Source organism: Salmo trutta, chromosome 39 (assembly GCF_901001165.1).
Source record: "Salmo trutta chromosome 39, fSalTru1.1, whole genome shotgun sequence".
Classification (NCBI taxonomy): Eukaryota; Metazoa; Chordata; class Actinopteri; order Salmoniformes; family Salmonidae; genus Salmo; species Salmo trutta.
The window spans coordinates 4,199,823-4,206,227 of NC_042995.1; positions in this window are offsets into that span (position 1 = coordinate 4,199,823).

Consider the following 6,405-nt stretch of genomic DNA (forward strand, 5'->3'; position numbering starts at 1 on the left):
TGTTTTGTTTTCTATGTTTTGGCCGGGTATGGTTTCCAATCAGAGGCAGGTGTCTATCGTTGTCTCTGATTGGAAGCCATACTTAGGCAGCCTGTTTTTCCTTTGTGTTTTGTGGGTAGTTATTTTCCGTTTAGTTGTAAAGTACCTGACGGAACTGTCTGCTGTCATTTTTTGGTTTAATTTGTAAGTGTTCATTCTTCTTTCATTAAAACTTCAAGATTAACATATTCCACGCTGCACCTTGGTCTACTCATTATGACGCCTGTGACAACACCAATCTCTTACATCATTTATTTAAACAAAAAAGTGAATTTACCCATATTTTTTAAAATGGATATACTGTATAGCGTTTTGGAATGAAACTTAATTTCTACATACAGGGAGATGCAGGATATGTGAGGTTGTAAATGTGATGTGTTGATCATATCTGTTTGAATGAGAGTCATTAACATGGAAGGAGGATGATGTCGAAGATGGCAGGTTATGGTTCTAAGACAGACCGTGAGTTTAACGAAATACAAAGCATTTTAGAAAAGTGAATCACTTAAAAAGACCAACGGATGGGGTAGAAAGAGGTAGACAAATAAAAAGCCCTGGGAGAACATACTGTATATTTGGCCTTTTCTAAGTAGGGTGCAAGGTTTCAATTAGGAGGACATTAGCCTGTCGTCCCTGAGACCAGAATTGTTGGCCGGCTAGTATCTCTTGATGTTTAATGGCGACTTCTATGGCTTTATGACATCCAGAGCCATGACACACTGCACAACACTGCAATCAATGCATGTTTCTCATTTTGGAGGGAAAAAACGATCTCGGAGAAAGAGGATACATAACAAAGAGATGCAAGAAGGCTATCAGCAACTAATAATTACTTATGAACTGTCTTGTCTACAATCCTTCAACATCGGGACGAGGTCATTCCCACATTCTTATTTTATTTTATTTTTTTACAGTAGTTAGTTATACTTCTGCTTGAAATAATCTGGCATAATGTTTTTGCACTTAGCTGTGCTGATGACAACTGTGATTGATTTATCCGACTTTCGGAAAACGTGTGATTGCTAATGTCCGTTCACTGTTATTGCAGGCCCCAAATGTATCACTTTATGACCAGTCGAATGAGAACAGAATGTTTTCATATGTCCGCCTTTATCTGAATGGAAGAATTGTCTCTGAAATGGGGAATCTAAGAATTATACTGTATGACATATTTCCATCACTGTCACGTCCTGACCAGCAGATGGAGCTGTTGTAGTAGTTTGGGGGTCAGGACGTGGCAGTCTTGTGTGTGTGTGTTTGAATGTTCTCTGTGTCTTGTGACTCCTGATCAGGAACAGCTGGGGATCGTTGTTCCTGATTGGGAGTCATATATGTAGGAGTATGTTTGTCACTGGGGGTTGTGGGGAATTGTGGTGAGCACTGCTTTTTTGGGTTTAGCCTGCTACCCTGTCGTATCGTGAGTACTGTTCATTGTTTTGTTTATTGTTTTTCCCCAGTGGATACTTTACTTGTTTTGTTAATTAAAGAAACATGAGTGTCCACACTTCTGCTGCGCCTTGGTCCTCCTTTCAAATCCACGATGGATACGGTGACAGAATTCCCCACCAACAATGGACCAAGCAGCAGAAAAAGGAGCGCGAGAGATGGGCTCGCGAGGGGAAGGAGTTCTGGACCTGGGAGGAGATCAAGTCGGGGAAAGGACCCTGGCGGAAGGATTCCCAGGTCGAGGAGGTAAAGCCAGCCGGTGGACGGAGTCGCAGGCGGCGGTCAAGGAGGCCCGGAAGACACCCCCAAGACATTTTTTTGAGGGGGCTAATGGGGTGGTCTGGAAGGGCAGAGGAAGAGCCCAGACCACTGCTCTCGTGGGGGATGACGGCGGAGGAGGAGACAAAGATGAGAAAGTTGATTGAGGACCTGCAGAGGGAAGAGCTGGAGGAGGAGCCATGGTATGCAGAGTTGCGCGCTGTGTCGCCAGTGCGCCCGCACAGCCCGGTGCGTCCGGTGGACATGCCCAGCACATGCCGTGCTAGGATGGGCATCCAGCCAGGACGAGTGGCTAAACCAGCTCCACGCTTCAGGTCACCCGTACGTGTTCACAGTCCTGTCTGGCCCGTTCCTGCTCCCCGCACCAGGTTAGTGGTGCGTGTCCCCAGTCCGGCCCGGCCCGTTCCTGCTCCCCACACCAGGTTAGTGGTGCGTGTCCCCAGTCCTGTCCGGCCCGTCCCTGCTCCCCGCACCAGGTCAGTGGTGCGTGAGCCCAGTCCTACTCGTCCTGTTCCCGCTCCCCGCACTAGCCTGGAGGTGCGTGTTCCAAATCTGGTACGCCCAGTACCAGCACCACGCACCAGGCTTCAAGTGCGTAAACTCAGCCTCGCCAGTCAACAGTCGCCAGAGCTGCCCGCCAGTCAACAGTCGCCAGAGCTGCCCGCCAGTCAACAGTCGTCAGAGCTGCCCGCCAGTCAACAGTCGTCAGAGCTGCCCGCCAGTCAACAGTCGTCAGAGCTGCCCGCCAGTCAACAGTCGTCAGTGCTGCCCGCCAGTCAACAGTCGTCAGTGCTGCCCGCCAGTCAACAGTCGTCAGTGCTGCCCGCCAGTCAACAGTCGTCAGTGCTGCCCGCCAGTCAACAGTCACCAGAGCTGCCCGCCAGTCAACAGTCACCAGAGCTTCCCTCCAGTCAACCATCACCAGAGCTGCCCGCCAGTCAACAGTCGTCAGAGCTGCCCGCCAGTCAACAGTCGTCAGAGCTGCCGGCCAGTCAACAGTCGCCAGAGAGGCCAGACTGCCCTGAACTGCCGGAGTGGCCAGACTGCCCTGAACTGCCGGAGTGGCCAGACTGCCCAGACTGCCCCGAGCTGCCAGACTGCCCAGACTGCCCCGAGCTGCCAGACTGCCCAGACTGCCCCGAGCTGCCAGACTGCCCAGACTGCCCCGAGCTGCCAGACCGCCCCGAGCTGCCAGACTGCCCCGACAGCCAGGAACGGCCTGCACCTGAGCCACCTCCAGGATAGGTGGGTTGGGGAGGGAGGGTGTAGCACAGTGCCATCGGTGACGGCAGCCACCCTCCCTTCCCTCCCTTATTGTTTAAGGGTTAGTGTTTATGGGTTTTGTTGGGGATTTTGGTTGTTGGTTTTTGTTTTGTGGTTAGGTGCATTCCGGGGTCTGCAACTTGAGGGGGGGTACTGTCACGTCCTGACCAGCAGATGGAGCTGTTGTAGTAGTTTGGGGGTCAGGACGTGGCAGTGTTGTGTGTGTGTGTGTTTGAATGTTCTCTGTGTCTTGTGACTCCTGATCAGGAACAGCTGGGGATCGTTGTTCCTGATTGGGAGTCGTATATGTAGGAGTATGTTTGTCACTGGGGGTTGTGGGGAATTGTGGTGAGCACTGCTTTTTTGGGTTTAGCCTGCTACCCTGTCATATCGTGAGCACTGTTCATTGTTTTGTTTATTGTTTTTCCCAGTGGATACTTTACTTGTTTTGTTAATTAAAGAAACATGAGTGTCCACACTTCTGCTGCGCCTTGTTCCTCCTTTCAAATCCACGATGGATACTGTGACAATCACATCTTAGCTTAAATGAGAATGTACTCAGTACAGTACAAGAACTTGTAATTGCTCAAATGTTCCACATCGGGGCCAATATAATAATGGTAACCAGTGACGTTCACCCATGGCAAGGCTCAAAAGCTTTTTGCACGTTTTTTTTTATGTCAACATCAAAACGAAGCAGGGGGACACAATGGTGACATAACAAGATTCCCGTTCATCTAGCATTATAAAAACACAACGTCAAATGTCAATAAATTCTAAACCATATCAATAGCTGGCACCAGGGACTTACTAATAACAGACTCAAGTCATACTTTACCAGACAAAAGGCAACAATGTATGAAAGAAAGTCTCCCAGTCAAGCTGTGTCCGTTTACAGTCCATACAACAGGCCCACAAAGTTTTAAATGCAGAGTACAATTAGTCACGCATCGTCTGCTCTGGCACAGAAACCATACCGTAGAAACAGACTGTAAACAACATCACATTTCACAGCACTTGTGGTTATGGTTTCAGATCTGAAGACTCCTATACAGCTTACCAGTTACAGCTACTCTGTGGCTGCAGCTGACCCCAAGGTCAGGCCTACTGTACGCTCCACAGACACGTCTCGCTTCCAGCTGACATGACACATTTGGCTGGCGGTGGCGACGTTGTGTCATTGTCACTCAGGAAACCTCTGGCCGGGGACAAATGACCTCGTCCACCTAATAAAAGACATCTGTAAGCGCCGACATCATGTCAAGACTGGAGCAAAAATAAATGTCGAAATCAAGAGTGAAATATCACTGGAGTCAGCAGGAGCTTTTTAAATCATCCGATGATCAGCAGCTGAAGACGGGTGAACAGTCTCTGACGTGTTAAGTTAATGTGTGTGTAGGATTGTGTTGCCTACCTGTCGCTATGGCCGGATTTATGTTCAGTGCTCCTAAATTAGGCAATGCATGATTTAAACAAAAGTTCTAAGTTACAATATGCGCAGAGCTCAAGTTAGGATGCTAATGGAATAATGGTCTTTTGTAACACATCCTGCTTGTTCCACCTAGTGGAAAGGTGTAGGGGTACCAATATCACATGGAAGACCTCGCCAGACCAATCCTCGCCAAAGATCAGTTTAGAGCTCACGATCAATAAGTCTCACCGCAGCCTAGAGCTGCAGGGCCAAACACCAGGGGGATCAATGTCTTCTAAACATCTCCAATAGGAAATACTTGGATCTCTCTCCCTCTAAAATCAGTCATTCTCACAGTCATGGATCTGGGTCCGTTTCCTTCACCCCATGGATATCATCTCCATTTCACCACCTCCTCTCTGTTTACCTGGCTGCTCATAACTGCTCTTAGGTTATGAAAACATAACAGCTAAAAGAAGGCAGAGAAGTGCGTCATACTGTAAGTTCCCCGTTTATAGACCCGTCATCACACTAGGGGCTCTGGACCGGGAAGTGCCGCCTGCACGGGGGAGAGCTGGGTTGTTTTTCCACCTGAGGGGGACTGGGGTCTATTTTAAAAACACTCATTTCCCACATGGCTCTGTAAATGAAAGTTGAAGTGCAGTGGGTTGGACAGCGTAGATAGAACAAAGCAATGGAAGGTGTCCATGGAGAAGGTTTCATCTGTGAATCTTTGCCACAGTAAACTCTTCAGGTGACTGACTGGGTTTAAGTCTCAGAGAGTGAACCAAAGGCCTGTAGAATGAAGCAAAAGCCTGAAGGTTAGCAGCCTGCTAACACCTACTTTGTCAAAATGGAGTGAATGATGGAGGGCGAATAGTATTCAATCAACATAGACAACCTGCTCAAACTTCTGGGTATCCAAAAAACATACATATTCACATGGTATTAATATAGCAACAGTGACATTACAGTGCAGGTACGCATTGTTACATAATACTTGCTGTACATTACTGTTATACCTCTTTGTGCCAAGCACAATAAATAGATCACTTCCTCCTACAGTGCCTGAGGTGACATTAAACCATCAGGTAGATGATTAGTAGCCATTTTAACAGTAACTACATCGGGGCACTTAGTCTGCTGAGTAATTTATAAGGAGTAAGTATTAAGAGCTCATTTCAGTACATTGTCCCCTCTGGGCTCGTCAGTAGCTCTGACTGCTCCCGTCGTTCTTGTTCATTACCTTTCATGCACCATTTCTTAAGATTTAATTAACATTTAGATGCATAGTTACCAAGTATTTACATGGTTGAAAAAGGTATTGCAAAGGGATGCGATATCAAAAAAACCTTTGACTTTAACAGGCTTTTCAATGTTTGTTCAGCAATGATGATGTTGCCTAGCTCTAGCTTACACTGCAATGAAGCTTTTACATAATTCCCTCATTAGTGTGTTTGCAGCAAGCTGAATCGTCTGCTTCTGATGAGCAATTTGTCATGTTTAAATGTGCTTTTTATACATGATACAGGGCACTTGAGAAAGTCCCTTTTTGTAATCTAAAACAGTCCTCCTAAGGGAGTATTAGACTAGACAATTCCAGCTCATGGCCTCACTTCATTTTCCTCTCCTCATTCCCACTTTACTCCAGCTGCCAAGCCCTCCTCTTCCTTCTCTCCTTCACGTCTTCAGCGAAGAGGAGACAGTAGATGTAACCACAGCTGACCAATCTGTGATTTTCAGTAAACGGATTAAAGTCAGAAACAGACATGGTGTATTCAATCTGACACACATTGTTGATAGATGTCAGTTTAAGATGATTGGTTAATGATTTTTTTGAAGTTTCCTTTTTTGTGGTTTGCATGTTGCAACACAATACATCTGTTTATCACGCCCTGATCTGTTTCACCTGTTCCTGTGATTGTCTCCACCTCCTCCAGGTGTGGCTTATGTTTTCTGTCTCTCTG